Source organism: Taudactylus pleione, unplaced genomic scaffold (assembly GCF_031769625.1).
Source record: "Taudactylus pleione unplaced genomic scaffold, aTauple2 ptg000007l, whole genome shotgun sequence".
NCBI lineage: Eukaryota > Metazoa > Chordata > Amphibia > Anura > Myobatrachidae > Taudactylus > Taudactylus pleione.
Window position 1 is genome coordinate 24,662,501 of NW_028284410.1, and position 17,371 is coordinate 24,679,871.

Consider the following 17,371-nt stretch of genomic DNA (forward strand, 5'->3'; position numbering starts at 1 on the left):
ATCCTTCCTTGTGTCAACAGTTCAGGCTAGTGTACTGGTGTGTGGAATGATTTCTTGGTGCACATTTGGGCATTTAATGCAAATTAAGCATTGTTTAAATGCCACAACCTACCTAAGTATTCTTCTACTGGCTAGATAACACATCGCATCACAAATAACACAATTCCAGGCTGGTTCTATGACAATGAGTTCAGTCACCAGCTCTCAATCCTTTAGAGCACCATGATGTTGTGTTGGAACCTGAATCTGTAACTAATGTTTCCAACACCATGTCGAAATCAGTCTGTTCTGGGGTATAGGGGATGGGAGGACTATTTTCTGTAAGTATGTATGTAAAAAGTGTGTGTGTGAGAGATTTGTACACTTGTCATGATTAAGATCCCTGAAGGTATCATAATGTTGACTACTATTATGCACTACATTGGAAAAATAAATTATTTTTTACTGTTTATCTGCAAATCTGGTGAGTGTCCTGCTCTTTGGACTATAATTGTATGAACGCATGGATGGACTTTGGAGCTCATTCAGAGTCGGTCGTGAGCACTGAGCGCTCACAACCGACTCAATGTTGCCCCACAGCGCATGCGCGAAACCCGGCTAGCGACGGATGCTCCGTCATTAGGGATCTCGTAGCAGATGGGGCGAGCTGTCGATGTTGAGTGACAGCTCGCTCCGTTTGCTGGGCGGGCCGGGGGCGTGCCCGGCCAAACGGAGGCGTTCCAGTCGGATAGCTTGCCGTTTGGGGGCAGCCCCACTGACATCATTGCTGATGTGAGTGGGGAACTTCCTGCTCGAATAGAGCAGGAAGCTCCCTGGGGCTTACGAGTGCCCAGACCCTGCCCTAGGGTCTGGTCGTAGGCCCCGATGGTCACGATGATCTTGACCGTCGCGACCATCACCCATGTTGGTCGTTAGAGCTGTGGGTGTTAACCCACAGCTTAACGATCAACAAGGAGGCGACCGTTCAGGATGCAAGCGGCCACCCTGATTCAGAGCGACCGCTTGCATCTAACGACCGCCTCTGAATGAGGCCCTTTGTCCTACTGTGTTTCTGCAGGAGCACCCCTGCAGTTGGATCAAATGCAAACTCATCTCTCTATGCATTTCCAGTTGTGATTGGCACTTTCTGCATTTCAACCAGAGTTCTGCAGATTGAAGACAGATTGAAATTGTGTCTGTTGTGTAATTGCATCTGTTTTGCCTTACCCTTCAAATAATGCATAGATATGACTATCTAGGGTTATATGCTGCCATATAACTATTGGTGGCCTTGATGGTTCTTCCTTTCTTATTCCATGCTAACATCATCTAATGGTGCATACACACGGTCAGAGTTTGTCAGATCTGAATGATAACGTTTTTAAATATCGTTAATATCTGAAAGAAAATCTGACATGTGAGCTAGCAACGATGAACGATGCGCATTCCCGCATGTCAAATAACGATATCTGACATCTGATGTGTTCGCAGTCAGATTTGGATGATTTAATTCATTTTAATACTGTCTGAAATCGTTCAGTCGTTCATCATTCATTTGACAGATCTGACCGTGTGTACGCACCATTAGATACTGTTGCTCATGAAACATTAGCAAATATAGCGGTCTCGGTCAGTTAAAATGCCAAACAAATTCTAAGGGGTATATTTACTAAAGTGTGAGTTTTTAGAAGTGGATATGTTGCCCATAGCAACCAATCAGATTTTAGCTATTATCTTCTAGCAGGTGCAATGTTAAATGTTAAGTAGAATCTGATTGCTATGGGCAACATCTCCATTTCCAAAAACTCTCACTTTAGTAAATAGACCCCTAAGGCTGCAATTCAATTGTTTAAGACACCCCCTGCTGGGCGTTTATACAAATTGGCGCCTGACTGAGTAATACAATTGTGCCTAAGTTCAGGCACCCATTAGTATTTATCACGGCTACAAGCACCAGGTTTAGACGCGCACAGCGGCTAAACCTGTCTAAAGAAGCGGTAAGGACTTTGGAAACATTTCTTCTCGCACCTCAGGAGGCTGAAGAAGAAATGTGTCCCCCTGCAGCTTTAAGCATCCGAACAGAACAATTGAATTTCTCCTTTGGGCGCCTATTCGTATAGACGCCCAACCGGGTGGGGGGCATCTAAAACAATTGAATGGTCCGCTAACAGTTCAGAGTCACTGGTTTTCTCTTGCAGCCATGATAACCATAATTATAGCAAACCAGGGCAGTTCCACCTTTATTACATAACCTCATTGACCATGTTGGGATGTTGTTTTGCTTGGTTAACTCGACAATATGAAACATTTCTGTATAACTTAAGTTTGTTAAGTTGCATCGTAACTATGTAGACAGCTGGAACAATATCCTCTTGACACACGAGACCAAGGTGGGACTGTTTGGGTTTAATTCACAATACAATGTTTGGTATAAATCAAACATGGTTTATCACTACAAGACCCTCACACAAACAATTAAACACGGTGGTGGTGGTGGTTTTGTTTTATTATGCAGCTGCTGGACCAGGATGGTTCACAAAGCATTATGTAATATGTTTGCACTATGTAAATGAAAGGATAGTAATACATTTATTAAAACTGGTATATAGCAACAAAGTCCTGTAACAGTCACAAAAGAGAGGTTGCTGTGGATTCAATCACCTTTTCCCTGTGCATTAGTTTCATAAATGTCCCTAAAATGTGAGAAATAGGGCAGCAGTTTCCACCCAATGTCCAAAAACATACCGGTAAATCAACTTACCAACGTTCCTGCTCAGCGAGGCCATCAGAGGTGCCTCTGCTGGCAGTAATATAAATCAGTCTGGCTGCTTGGCCTACAGACTGAACAGCAGCTTGACCTGTGCAGACAAATGGAAAGTTATATAAAAAGTAAAAGTTGGTTAAGAGGACATTTCTGGTCCTCCAGGAATTGCCATATATAATGGTGAATAACATTCTGCCTTTCTGACAATTTCTCACGTGCTTTGATAAAACGTCCGTGAAACATAAATTGACACCTAACTTAATGGTGACAATAAGTGGGCACTATAATTGATAACATAAATGTAATTTTTTAGGTGAAATTCTGCAAAATGCAGAATAATAGGTTACAAGATGTTGGACAGGTACAGTATACCGGGGTGGTGTGAGAATGGGACAGGTGTTTTAAAGCTTGAAGGTGTGACTTACAAGTTTTAAACCACTTTTAAAAAAATGTGCTACAATAACACAAATTTCTACATACAGGCACTTTTATGCACCCCAAATTTATCTATAGTATTTACTTTGCAGAAAACCACTTGTTTGCATATCAAAAAATGCATATAACAGCCATTGGACATATTTTAAGAACTCCAAATACTTTGCTATTTGCCACTTACAGATTTCTATATTGTTATGCAATATTAGTTGGCATTTGTTTTTGTGGTACAAACTGATTTCCCTATTTTCCCCCATGCTTAACGCTGGTATTGCCAGCTAGAATTACTGTGCAAACGGCGTTATTATCGTTTTCTAGTTGGATTGCGTGTTAAACAGGAGTGGACATATACACGCGAAGTGAAATTATCGGGCGATTTGCGCGTTAAATTAACACGCAATAACAAATAAATTTGTCTGCCATACACGTCGCCAAACAGGAAAGATATGACTGTTCAATTTTCAAGCTTGATCAAGTGGGCACCATGACCAGCCATACTCTGATGCAGTGATTGTTTGGCTGGACTTACTGAAAGTTGATATCTGATTCATGCTTGCCTACTTTTGAAAAAATTATTTCAGGGGATTTAATATGATTTAAATTCAAATCCCGACAGCGTGAGTCCAGCAGGGGTGAAAATCCCGATCGTCCAAGGTAAGTATGTTCTAACGTACTCCACCCCCTAACCCTCCCTTAGGGGTGCCTAACCCTAACCTCCCCCAGGGGTGCCTAACCCTAACCCTTCCCCAGGCCTAAACCTAACCTCCCAGGGGGGTGCCTAACCCTAAGTCCCCCCTTGGGAGCCCTAACCCTCCCACATCCGCCCCCCCCCCCCAGCTTAGATCGGTAAGCCAGGTGTTGGGCTCCCGGTGTAGGGAAAATGACAGGCGTCAGGACTTCAACACCTGTCATTAGACAGTCGGGAAGTCGATGGTCGGGATTCCGTCCATCGGCTTCCTGACTGCTTCCCATTTCAGGGAGATTGTGATAGCAACAACTATGAGCACGTTGGTAAAGAGGGCGTGTACTGCTACATCTTAGAGGCGTGTCATAAAATTGACTTACATCCACATGTAAACGAGCCGAAAACACACTAATACTTTTCAAAAAATGCATAGAGATCATTGAGCCTCATAACCAATGCAGGGAAATGACACTAATGATCTCATTTGAATGTATATATCTCTGTTTTTTTTTTGTTGTTGTGTTTTTTTATTTACTATAACAGCTTCATAATGGGGGTAAGGTGCAAACAGGGAGATTGCTACTATTTCAGGGAGTCACCCTGACAATGAGGGAGAGTTGGCAAGTATGATCTGATTGATCAGCTGTATTTTTGGACCTATACATGCTATATTTTGCTAACAAGAAATTCGAGAGAAGCACTCACTGAAACCTCCCAACTATGGTCATGATAGTACAGGCCTACCAGCAGCACCCAGCAAGGCCAGGCAGGTAAGGCCCTTGATGACCTGCCAGCAATAAAAACACAAATTAATATATATAATATTCTATCCAGTAGTTGTCACTAGGTCAAGACTTGACCTGGTGACACCTACTGGATTTATGCACAGTTTTTACAATGTCACTATAATATGGAGGAGCATGGCTGACGGAGGATCTCGCTAACGGGAGCACGCATTGTCAGCGATATAGCGAGTATACACTAGACCATGTGCCCGATATGTCTCTTTGATGGATCAGACTACATATCGTCTAGTGTGTACCCAGCATTAGAAGGTCATTTTGTAATATATCTGTGGTGAAGGAGCATGTTATTACTGGGGGCTGTCTCTGGTGAATAATATTATTAAAAATAAATAATATATGTCTTGTTAATGAATATTCTGTTTTTATTTTTTCCAAAATGTAAAAAAAATGGGTGGGGCAGAACTGTAAGTGTGAGGCGTAATTAATAGAGAGGGGGAGGAGTCAGTATTAATTTTTAAACTGCCCCCCCACCTCCCCCTCAAAGTAAAGTCTAGATCCGCCACTGCACTAGGGGGGAGGGTTAGGTGCCGGGGAGGGAGTGTTCGGGTGCGGGGAGGGGGAGGTTAGGCTTAGGCACTGGGGGGCAGGGTTGCATATAATTTGGATTTTTTAAAAATCAAAAACTAATTTATTTGATTTAAATAGGTTTTTTTTAAATAAACATTTAAGAATTGAAAACGTTTATTTGAAAAAAAAATTAATAAAAAGTCCTATTTAAATCCAATAAAACTGATTTAAATCAAATTAAATCCGTTTTTGATTTTTTTAATTCTTTTTAAAAAAATCCAATTTTATGCAACCCTGCTGGGGTTAGGGTTAGGCACAGGGGAAGGTTAGGGTAGGAGTTAGTAAACAACTTACCTTTACTTCCTACGGGTATTGGGATTCTGGCTGTCGGGATGCCGCTGTCGGTATTCTGACCAGCGGCATCCTGACGGACGGGATCTCCTACCCAATCCCAGTGAAAGTATGATTGTAACTGCTGTTTGCTGAAATAAGGATAAATACACCAATGTAACAAGAATGTGTCTTATTTATTGGTAATAAGATAATAGGTTTAACTTCAACATGCAGATATGGAAAAACAGGGCGTAAAAGGTATCCCTATTATGTAACGTACAGTGTCATCAATCACCTTCTCACAGTGGTGAATAAGATAATCTTGTAGAGACTGTCTTTATCATGTGGTTTGATCAAGTCTTTACCTGTATTTCCCCCTTGATTTAGCTGTGCAACCTGCCATGTGGGGTAGGCTACTTGTCTGGCATCCATGGGAGAGTCACTCAGTTTGTTAGATGGTCTTGAATCATGCTTCGCATTAGTGATGTGTCAAATGTGTCCTTGTTGTGGAGGAACTGAGATAACTGAAGTAAGCTTTGTATTGACAGTAACAAATTTATGTTTTGCCCAAAAAGTCTTTGCCTCTGTAGACAGCTTGATGTTTGACAATAAGTAATCTTAATGTCCTGTCCAGTGGTGGCTCAATGACTGGGATGTGCTGTTCTCTCTTTTCCTGCTGTGTGCTTTTGGTTGTAGGAGTGCAGGTTGTGTGATTGTAGTCTGCCGCCAAGTAGTCCTGCTCTGTTCGGCACTTGTCGAGAGCCTTGTTCTTAAGGCGCGTATCCACTTGCTGACATTGAAGGACTGAACAATATTGTTATCGTTCAGTCGTTCATTATACTGTGCCGTGCCCACACGGAACGATATGTCGTTCAGTGCGGGCACCCTCCCTCATCCCCGAACATGCTCAACTTGACGATATCGTCAGGTTGACCGCCATGTTCGGGCGACGAGTGATGCCGACAGCGACTAGCGGGAACGCGCATCGCTGGTCATTGCTGACATTTATCTGCACGGTTACTGAGCGATTGAACGATAATGATGCCGTAATTGTTTAATCGCTCATTTTTCTCGTCTAGTGGATACGCGCCTTAAGTGTGTGGACGGCTGCCTGTAAAGGCAAGCTCTATGGTGGTTTCTACAGTAGCGAGCTCTGACTTGTGACTAGGCTAAGTGGAGAAACCTCTTGCTACTTAATATGGGCTGCTGTAAGAGTTTCACAGACATGTTTGGTCTATACCCAATGCTGTCAAATAGTTAAAAGCTTATCTGCAGGCTAAAATAAGAAAATTATCACATGCCGACATTTTGGTGTCTTCGTTTTAAATGTGTTGACATTTTAACTATTTCGACCTAATGGTTGTCAACCTAATGACCATGTCGACATCCTGGCATTGACATACTGAATGTCAACAAGTTGTACCACACCTCGCAAGAACAGTTTCTCAAACGACGCAGGCTATCTATTACACAGCCATTCTGTTATAGTAATTGGAGTAAGTTAAAAAATGAGATTGTTCCCTTTTTTTTTTTTAATCTTGTTCCTGTCTAATCCTCTTCAATGTGTGTGTGTGTTTTTTATTAAATCATAAAAGAGTGGTGCATACGTGTATCAGAAAATTATTTATGTATATTATATAAAATTTAGGCTCTCTGATGTATTCCTTATTGAATATGCCATATATTGCATGTTGGTGCATTGCACTGTTGGATTTTGAACCAAGATCCATTAATGCCCATTCCTTAATAGACTTACTATATTTTTTACAGGTAGAGATGCAGAGATCAACTGGTGTGTATAAAAGAAGCTTGTGGCATCAGACTATGCATAACTGGAATGTATAAAGATTGACAGGTATGACCCCTTTTGAGTAAATGTTCAAAGTTCAGTCATGCATTAGCAAATGTTTCTACTAATACAGCTCATAGAAATTATAATAACACCCACCTCTGCAGAACAAATATATTTTATAATGTGCATGGATACATAACACACAGTATGTATGATTGTATGATATATATATATATATATATATATATATATATAATTATTCAATATCTATCCCCTGCCCTGGCACACTTGCGGCTTTTACCCACTGATGTCACTGTGTTGGGCTGAATACAATGTTCACCCCATCACACTGTTTCTTAAAAGGCTGTTAAGAGCTGCTGGTGTGTACAGTGCTTCCTAGTACGCTTTGGATTCAATTCAGCAATGATGAGCGATAGTTGCCCTCTTACCTTAGGGGGGCAGACGCTGCTGCTAGTCTGGCCGTGGCCGGCCGAGTTCTGGCGCCTGCACAATAAATCTAGCAGGTGCTGGGACCAGCTCATGTGCATGAGCTGCTGTGAAACTACAAGTCCAAGCATGCTTTACCAGCTGATCGGTGGGAGGGTATGCTGGGACTTGTAGTTTCACAATAGCTGGAGAGCCACAGGTTGGCCAGGCATGCTCTAGGTTACTAAAGATGCAAAAACCTAATGTGTTGCTTTTTTTATTATTATTTTAGCTCTCTGGGTGCTAATGGATCCCCCGGGGCTATCCAATTAGCCATGAAAGCCCGCACTTATCTGGAATTATGTTTCACCTGCCTCAGGCAGATGAAGCAAAATCCCCGAAAACAGCCCCATTTTCGCATTGGCTATAGCGAAAAACACAGGTTTCACGGACCCTGTAAGTTTTCCTACGAAAACGAGACGTTTTTCTCATGAAGAAAATCGGGCTCTAAGACCATTGGGCAGAAATCACGAAAACTGCCTCTTTTTTTTCATGGGAAAAGTTATTGGGGCTAATTGGATACCTGCCTTTGTGTTTACTTTAGTAAATCTGATTAATTTAACAATGGAAAGAAAGAACAGCGCTTACCCACATCAGGGAAATAAGTATTTATGCAGCAGTAAAAAAGAGCTTTTTTCTAACTCTTGACAACCGTACAGAAAAGGCAATATACTGCGCTTAAATACCCCAGTCAGGACATTAATTCAAACACATGTAAAATATTAATAGGTTTAATTACCCGCACTTAGGTCAGAAAAAGTACATAAATTTACATAGACATAAATACACTACCTAAAGGAATATATATATCATACTAATAACAATATGGATAGTATTATAAAAAATACAGAGAGTTGATCAGACTCTATGTATAGGAACCTTATCTTACTTTCCCAAACAGGAAAAAATCCAGAGTCAGGGGTCTCTGGAGTAAAACACAAAATCACAAATTAATTCGGCTTATTTGCTCAATTGTGCACTGATGCATCAGATGCGATACATACTGTATTATGAATAAGAAAAAATGAGTCTCATGTATCCAATGGAATTATTACACTTTGTATCCAAAATAAAATCCTCACTTGCCGCAAATGGTATAACAAGTATACGGCAGTCCACCTCAAAGCATTCATATAATCATTCTCAATTTGATTTCAACATTAGGACATCTATTTCCCAGCAGCCCAGCTGGAAATGTAGGTCTGGTGTATTATTGAGAGTTTTAGTCCTTGCCATCACCTCTCATCAGCAGCCTCAGGCGGTGTTGGTAGAATGTAATACCCATAGTTGAAGGGAGTCCCGTACCTCAGTGGGAGAACACTCCCATATGCCGTCAGTCTCTGTAGCTGCGTGGGTCCCCAAATTAATAGATAAAAGACGGCTTGGCGATGGTAATAGGTGAATGCTGAGGGCACAAGTCCAAAAAACAAGGAGAGCAGCAACGCACGTTTCGGCTACCGCCGTAGCCTTTTTCAAGCTGATATATGTAAATTTATGTACTTTTTCTCACCATAAGTGCTGGTAATTAAACCTATTAATTTTTTACGTGTGTTTGAATTAATGTCCTGACGGGTATTTAAGCGCAGTATATTGCCTTTTCTAATATAACAATGGAGACAAAATATACTCAATGGATGTAGTTTTTGTCTACTTTCTACTTCAGGGTCCATAGGGGGTCCACAGGGTTGACCTTGGGGTATAGGTTGGGAACCAAATCCGGGCACCACGCAGTTAAAGCTTTTAGCTCCCAGGATGCACTTGGGTCCACTCTCCCTATAACCCCACCCCCCAAGCCAGAGGCACCTCAGTTTAAGTTGGTGCCCGGCCGGAGTCGGGTCACCGTTTAGTGCAGTGGAGAGCTGATTAACAGCCCCTAAGCTTTATATTTTTTTGTAAGAACAGAGTTTTTTATTTTTACTTTTGACTTTTAGAGCGGCAGCGTCGGACTGTCCATAGGACGTCTAAGCTGCCGCTCCGTCACCCCGGCGGCGCTGAGACGCCAGTACAGATCCGCGTATTTAATATGCAGTCCTGTGCCTCCGGTCTCTGGGGACAGACCGGAGGCGCCGGCAGTGGCGGCGGGCCCCCATACCCGGTGTGTCCACTAGACCACCAGGGATTTACTGATCGGTGCTGGGAGCCGGCGTCCCGGGAGGTTAATAGCTGGCCAGGGGAGGAAGCTTTCCCTGTTACAGCGGCTCCTCCCCTCAGCTCAGCGCGCCTTTCAGTATGTATAGTCTGGCGTCGCTGAGCTGCTTCCTCCGCGGGCCACGCTTCTTCTGAGGTCTCCAGCGGCCATTTTCTTGTGGTGCAGCAGAAATCTCTGGAGATGGCAGTTGGTCCTGTCCCCTTGCGTACCTCACCATCAGGTCAGTGTACACAGCGCTGTAGCCTTCCCAGACACTGAATCTGGGTAAGTTGAATGCAGTGACATAATGCAGTATATTGTATGTCATGCTTATGTGTGTATATATCTATATATATCTGCATTGTATGTGACTTATGCTAGTGCTGACTGTCTGTACTTAATTCTCTCACCTGTCAGTGTATATCTATCCATTTTCTTTATCTGCCCTAATACAGTTGTACTTAGGGTGGTTCTGAGACCTCACATTTATATACTCGTTAATATTTGTGAGGTTTGTCACATACTGTTGCGTGCTGCACGTTGCCATATTTTAGATGGAACTGTGTGTTGCATACGCTGAAAATGGGTCCCTGCAGCTAATTTTGGCATCAGTCAGGACCAGTATAGCGCTGCTTGATATTTCCACAAGATTGGTCAGATATGTCTGACCAGGAGATAGTGTTATACTACACCCATTTTTTTTTTTACTATCCTGCAAGTCATGTGCTGCAGGTGTTAGTGCGGAGGATTTGTTTCATAAAGGGTTCTGTGGGTGGCGTCATCTGGTGCCGGCCCCTTTCACGACCCCCTTGGGCGGTTTGTTTTCTCGGGATCCTCTCAATTGCGGATCGCCAGGCGGGCCCCATTGTTGTACCTCAGTTGGGGTTACTTCACCATGCTGCCCTTTTTCATCTCAGGGTATCTTGCAGTTTCTTGCACTATTCCCCTATGACACAGACTACCGCTCCCGGCAGGGTTTTTTCGCAGTATATGAATTCCCCCTGGTGCCACCATAGTCTGTCATTCCCCTTGCAGGGATTACCACAGCCACCCTGGGTGGATGTCATTTTCTACGACACGCAAAGTGGCGTGGTTGACGCCCTGTGGTTACTTCCCAGTTGGCTCTGCCGTGAACTGGATACTGTTTTGGGCTTTTTCCCTCTTACACGGGGGGAAGCCTATTTCAGGTATTATTATCCCTGCTTTGGGGCTGGTAGCAGGTCCATTCTGGTTAGAGTGAATGTTGACCTGCACCTGTATCATGCACCCTCAGTATTACGTGCCTTCGGGTTCTCTGTTGCTAACTAGCAGGTGGATCGCATGGCGGGACTCTGGCTGTTGCCAGATACGAGGTATTGCAAAGTGTTTGGCCTCCTGTCCCAATTTCCCTGAGGGTCATCACGAGTCCCTCCTGGGGTGGATGGGCGTGTTACTCGTCTGATTACAGACGTTGACACCTCCCATTCCTGCGTGGTCGGATTCTTCGGATCCGTGGGGAGTAACTCTGCCTGAAATCAGTATACTTGCTTTCAGGGCTTGTTACCCATCCTACCATGGTTATAGCATGGTTGGTTAATACTATTGCATACTGAGCTGATGCATTTGTAATGTTTTTCCCCTCCAACACGTCTGGGGTTCAAATGTATTTGGTCGCTCACGTAATATATGCAGTTGTCATAGGTGGAAATGCCTATATTGGATATCAGTCTCCTAACTTTCAGAGTTCCGGCTGCGACTGTATCCGCCGTAATACCCTATGGCTGCGCTCTGGGAATGCAGAGGTGCAGATACCATCTATAGGGTAGATCTTGTTCGGTCCTGACCTTGACAGGATTGTAGTAACATTGGCAGTACAAGTTTACCGCCTTCAGCCATGCCAACTACAAGGCCTCAGACTAAGTCTGTTAAGTCTTTTTGTCCTCTGGGTCAGCCTAGAGGTCTGTTTCTTCATAGACTGTCGGCCTCTACGAGGGCCGACATATCCAGTACCAAGCAGGCCTGGACTGCCAGCTGATCCTGCTTCTGAGCCTACGGATATATCTTCAGCCTGACGAGACAGGCCTACCACTGGGAGATGGCGATTTTCTCAGTTCGCCCGGTACTAGTGTCAAGTTGCCGCGGCTATGTGGGTAGGAGGGTACGCCCTCTCTTTGCTCAGGCGGCCTCTTTCCAGGTGATGGTACGCAGGTCCTTACTCAGACTCGAACAGGGCCAAACAAATCCAGAAAGCTATACAGTCGTTGCGGTAAGCGAAGCTCATTAGGCCATCCCCACTTTCTCAGCGAGGGACTGGTTGTTCTGCTTTCTTTCTGGTGCGGTGGCTGAATGGTCCTCTTTGGCCTATTCTCTGTCTCAATTCCCTGAACCAGCTCCTAAAGCTACCTGGGCTCAGGAGGCAATCCCTATGCTCCATCATACTATGTTTGGAACCTGGGGACTTGATGGTATCACTGGATATACAGGACGCGTGCCTACGGGTACTTACAGAGACCTTGCCTCAGCATGGACTGAGGTTTGCTGTATCACAGCACTTACAATTTTTCGGGCTCTGCCTGTTGGGACTGTCCTCAGCCCCACAGGGGTTTACCAGCGTTTTGGATTTTCTGACAGTTCTCCTGTTCAGTATATCCCAATGCTCCTGTACCTGGATGGCCTCCTGCTCTTAGCAGGATCGCCGGGGTACTTTACAGCCAGGTCAGGATGACGGTGGCTTCTTCAGGGTGCAGACGTTTAATCAACGGGGAAAAAGTCCTCCCTGCATCCCTCTCTGGGTATTCTTCACCTAGGAGCCCTGCTGGATTCTCAGAATCTGAGAATTCTTCTGGCGTAAGACGGCATCTCCACTCTTCCATTAGGAGTACATGGATGTCTACGCAGTCGACATATGTCTTTACACTCTGGGATGCATGGTCCACTATTCAGTGTCTGCCTTTGGAAGGGTGGAATGGGCTCAGTACCATTCCAGGCCTTTGCATAATTGGCTTATCTCCAGATGGAACAAGTTTTTTCTGTCGGATCACTGTTCAAACGATGATGCTCTCTCCGGAGGCAAGTCGGTCCCTTCCCGGGTGGCTATGGTCATCTCGTCCAGGGTATTCTTTGCTAAGGACAGTGTCGGGTTTGCATCCATTTCAGGGCAGTTGGACGTCTGTCGATTCCACCCTGTCAATTTACTTGTGGGAACTTTAGCCTGTCTTGGGCCTTCACTCTGGCATACCTCTTGTTTCCCGGTGAACCTGAAAAAGTTCAGTCCAACAGGGTCAGGGCAGTGGCTTCCTTTTTGGCAACACTGTTCGTTGGGTGGCAATGACAGGTATGTTACACATTCGGACATAGTCCGAGGGTCTCCTCCCGACCATCTCGGCAGCGTTCATTTCAAGTCCTCAGCCGTCACGACGTGCATCCCGGGGACTAGTCTCTTCCCCAAGAGAGGTTTCATCTCCTGGTGAGCAGGGGGGACCCCCTGAGGTGACCCTCCTGGCCTTCTGACTTTATCACACTATGGTGTTACAGTCCATCTCTGGGGATTCTGAAGCAACCTTCAGTGACTCTTTGTCGGTGAAGTGGTTCTTCCAATTTGAGTACCTGTGTTCTCCGGTCTCCATTCTTCCTCGAGGGAAGTGTTTCAATCGTGACGGAGATGCTTTCCTGCTGGTGGCTCCTGATTGCCCCAGATGTCAGGGGTACTTGGATTTTCGGAGTCTCTCCATCGATACTCCATTCCTGATGCTTCACTGCCCGGACCTATTATCTCAGGGTCCTTGGTTTTGCCTTGGACCTGGGTCGTTTGTCTTTGACTGCGTCCTTATAGTGGTCTTACGGCTTCACTGGCTTTGTCATCGTTGGATTGATTAGAGCACATGGATCAGCTTTTGCTGGGACCTACCACAAACTGTGGCAGCCATAATTTTTATGGTATTGTACCTGTCGATACAATCCTCCGGTGTCCAGGATTTCCTGATATTCTGGCATTCGTTCTGACTGGCTTGGGTTGCACCCTCGGCCTGGCCTTCCTGTCAGTGCGGATCTCTACACTGTCAGTATGATTAAGATATGGAATTGCTCCGCTCTGGTATCCATTTCATCCTTTGGAGTGTTTTCTGGATTATGCCTCCATTTGTCCTCCCTAGGGACTCCTTGGGAGTTAGTAGTGGTTCTTCGTTTCCTCCGGGGACAGTCCATGGAACCGCTGGTTGTGATAGCCATTACATGGCCTATTGCTTTGGCTCTCTTTCTTTCTCTGAGTGTCGGAATTGGGAGCGTTCTCCTGTGGCTCCCTCTTCTGGAGGGCATCATGTCGGGGTGTGAGTTGCTCTCACCCTGTGTTTTTTCTTAGTGATTTTTAGGTTCCATATTATTCTGGAACTTATGGTACGGCCATTCAGTCCCCAGTCCTCTCGACTGGTGTGGCCTCATTGATTGTAGTCCGGCCTCTGTGGATTTATGTGATCCGTTCAGGTTCCTTACGGAAATCGGACTCCTTATTGGTGCTCTGAGATTTCTGGTTTTAACAGGAACGGATGGCCGGCCTATAGCCAGATGTTGGCTGGATGGCCTCGTATGTCTTCTTCAGGGGCCTACCCAGGGGTAGGCCTTTCTGTTGTTGATGCTTGTTTTTTCTCGGGCCATGTAACCCTCGTGGGCAGCTCGCTGTGGCGCCTTGGCTGTGTTGCCTTACTAGGCGGCTACGTGGTCTTCTGTCCACACCTTTTTAAGGTTCTAGGCATTGGTTTCCTTTGCCTCTCAGGATGCTTCCTTTTTGGCTATGGATTCTCCTGTCAGCACAGAGCGTCCCCACCCTTGGTTGAACTGCTTTGGGACATCCCCAAGGTCAACCCTGTGGACCCCCTATGGACCCTGAAGTAGAAAACAAGAGATATGGTAAGAACTTAACTTTGTTATCTCTGTTTCTACGAAGTCCATAGGGTCCACAGGGCGCCCGCCCTGACGCACCTTGCTTCATATGGGCTGTGTGGCTGGTCACCGGTTTTCCGTCTCCCATTTCTGTGAGTATGGTTATTGAGTGTTCCAGTTTTCTCTCTTTTTCTCTCCTCCTCCGGCCTTTGGCTACTTACAAACTGAGGTGCCTCTGGCTTGGGGGGTGGGGTTATAGGGAGAGTGGACCCAAGTGCATCCTGGGAGCTAAAAGCTTTAACTGCGTGGTGCCCGGATTTGGTTCCCAACCTATACCCCAAGGTCAACCCTGTGAACCCTATGGACTTCGTAGAAACAGAGATAACAAAGGTAAGTTCTTACCATATCTCTTGTTTTCACACTGCATTATTATGACTATAGTGTTGTATATGTCTCAATGCAACGTTTCTACAATATTTTCTTTATATCTGTGGCTCCCATCTAGGGTTTATATCCTGTACTAATAAAATGGGACAGTTGTTTATAATTGTTGTTCTTGGTCACTCTATCTGCTATGCTTCCTTCTATAGAGACAGTTGTATCAGGAAGCAAGTTAGGGCTCTATTAACAAACAAGACATAACCCTTTAGCACTTGCTAATAGGTTTATGAGCTCCGTTCAGAATTTAACAAACAGCTGTAAGCTTAGCTTACCTCTGTTAGTGACCGTACCACTCACGCCATCTACAGATGGTGTTAGCGGTACAGATCCCATTGCCAGTAATGTGAACCCAGCAAGTGTCTTTCTTTCCGGCTACAGCAAAGCCTTCCATCCTTTGCCACGTCCGCACCGCGTTGAAGCTTAACGCTCATGCACATTAGCCATCAACCGGTTGCCAGCAGCAGTAGGCTGTCATGTAATCACCACCGAGGAGGTTGACCCCTCGGGACCTCACTCTGGACAGGTGAGTCAAGGTAAATACCGGTAGCATTTTCATTAGTATCACTGTGGTACTAAACAAAATATGTCGCTGGCAATAGTTAATGTTATTAAATGGAGCCTTTAGTGTCCTATCTCATAAAAGACATGACCGTAAAACAGAGAAAAACATTAAAAAGTAATTCTAGCTGGGTGGTATTGAAAAGCATATAAATTAATTATACTCACGTGGAAAACCAATTAATAAAAATATCAGGACTTAATCATATATTGGTGCTGACGTTTGCAGGGCACTGGGTGCAGTTTGGTCATTTTGACCCCAAGAACAGCACACTTGCTAACACCTGTTAAAGAATTTTCACCAAAAATTAAAATGACAGTTTATCTGCTATACACTGACCTGTTCGATATGGCTGTGCCTCTAATTACTTCAGAAAGAGATTCTCCTGCAGCAGTACTTGAGTATTGTGCTTCAGAATGATTGGCCTAGCAAGGGAGAAGATGTGCGTGTATAGAAATTGATGATTTAGGCATCTCCTCGATTTTCAGTTCTAGAAAATGAACTATCCACATGTCAGAGTAATAGCTGCTTCTTGTATCCCCTTTAGCTCATCCTGATATTTTTGTGGAGTATGAAATCTTAAGGGTATCTTAAAACACTAGTTATATACAGCCTCACTTAGGCCGGGTACACGTCCGAACGATTTGTCATTTGCAGGCAAATTGGAATGGCAAATTGTGAAGATCGTTCAGTGTGTACCGGCAATTGTGCTCTCCAGCGGGGATATCTTCTGGTTGGCCGTGCTGCAATGTCAATCAGAAGATACCGTGTACAATGCCATGCTGCATTTAGCAGCATGTCATTGTACATGGCGCCGTTGCACCACTGCATCATACAGTGTGTACGTATGGTGCGATATGTCGGGCTGCGGATCGGCCGAAAACACATCGTTCTAATGTGTACACGGCTTTAGACTTAGAAGCAAGTGCAGTGGAAGGGTGCAAACTTGCACATGGACAAACTTTGTAGCGATCCAATGGGTGCATATGTAATTATTACCACATGGAAATACTGGGTGCTTTTGCTAGTACTTCATAAACACTGGGCAGTTTCATAATTACACTGCAATTTACTCCCAGCTCTAAATCTGCTTGCATATGTTAAATTTGCCCCCAGCGCAACATAGTTTTGTTAAGTTGCAATATTGTTTGTACTTCTAAATCAATCCCGCAATAAAGATATGAGTTCCGGAAGATAAATGCTTCTAAGATCAATGTAAATTAAGTTCACTTGTGAAATGTAAATATACTAAATATTCAGCATTTTGTCGATAGCCATTATCCTATTTATTATTTTCCGTAACAATAAATCTTATATATTGCTCTTCTCCCATGGGACCCAGCACCTTACAAGCATATTTTTTTTTTATCTAGTGAAATAGCCTGATCTACAGTCACGTGGTTGAACAGATGAATATTAAACCTGTTTTTAATTTTAATACATGAAGGAAAAACGCTATAGTTCTGTGGTGTGGTCCAGCATGGCACAAGACTTTAAATAGAAAAGATATCTGTGTACGCATTGGGGGGGGGGGGGGGGGGTCGGGTAAAAGCATCAGATTTTGAAAAACTGGTAAGTTTCAAGTTGCCATATGCAACAGAG

The 17,371-nt window shown here is 44.3% G+C and overlaps 1 protein-coding gene across 1 annotated transcript in view; it reads left to right on the forward strand.

The window, feature by feature from the left end:
* Nucleotides 1-17,371, forward strand: part of LUZP1 (leucine zipper protein 1) — a 122,707-nt gene that overhangs the window by 72,124 nt on the left and 33,212 nt on the right. Inside the window, exon 2 of the mRNA XM_088462555.1 lies at nt 7,280-7,364. The gene's annotated coding sequence lies outside the window, so the exon portion shown is untranslated. The remainder of the gene's footprint in view (nt 1-7,279; nt 7,365-17,371) is intronic.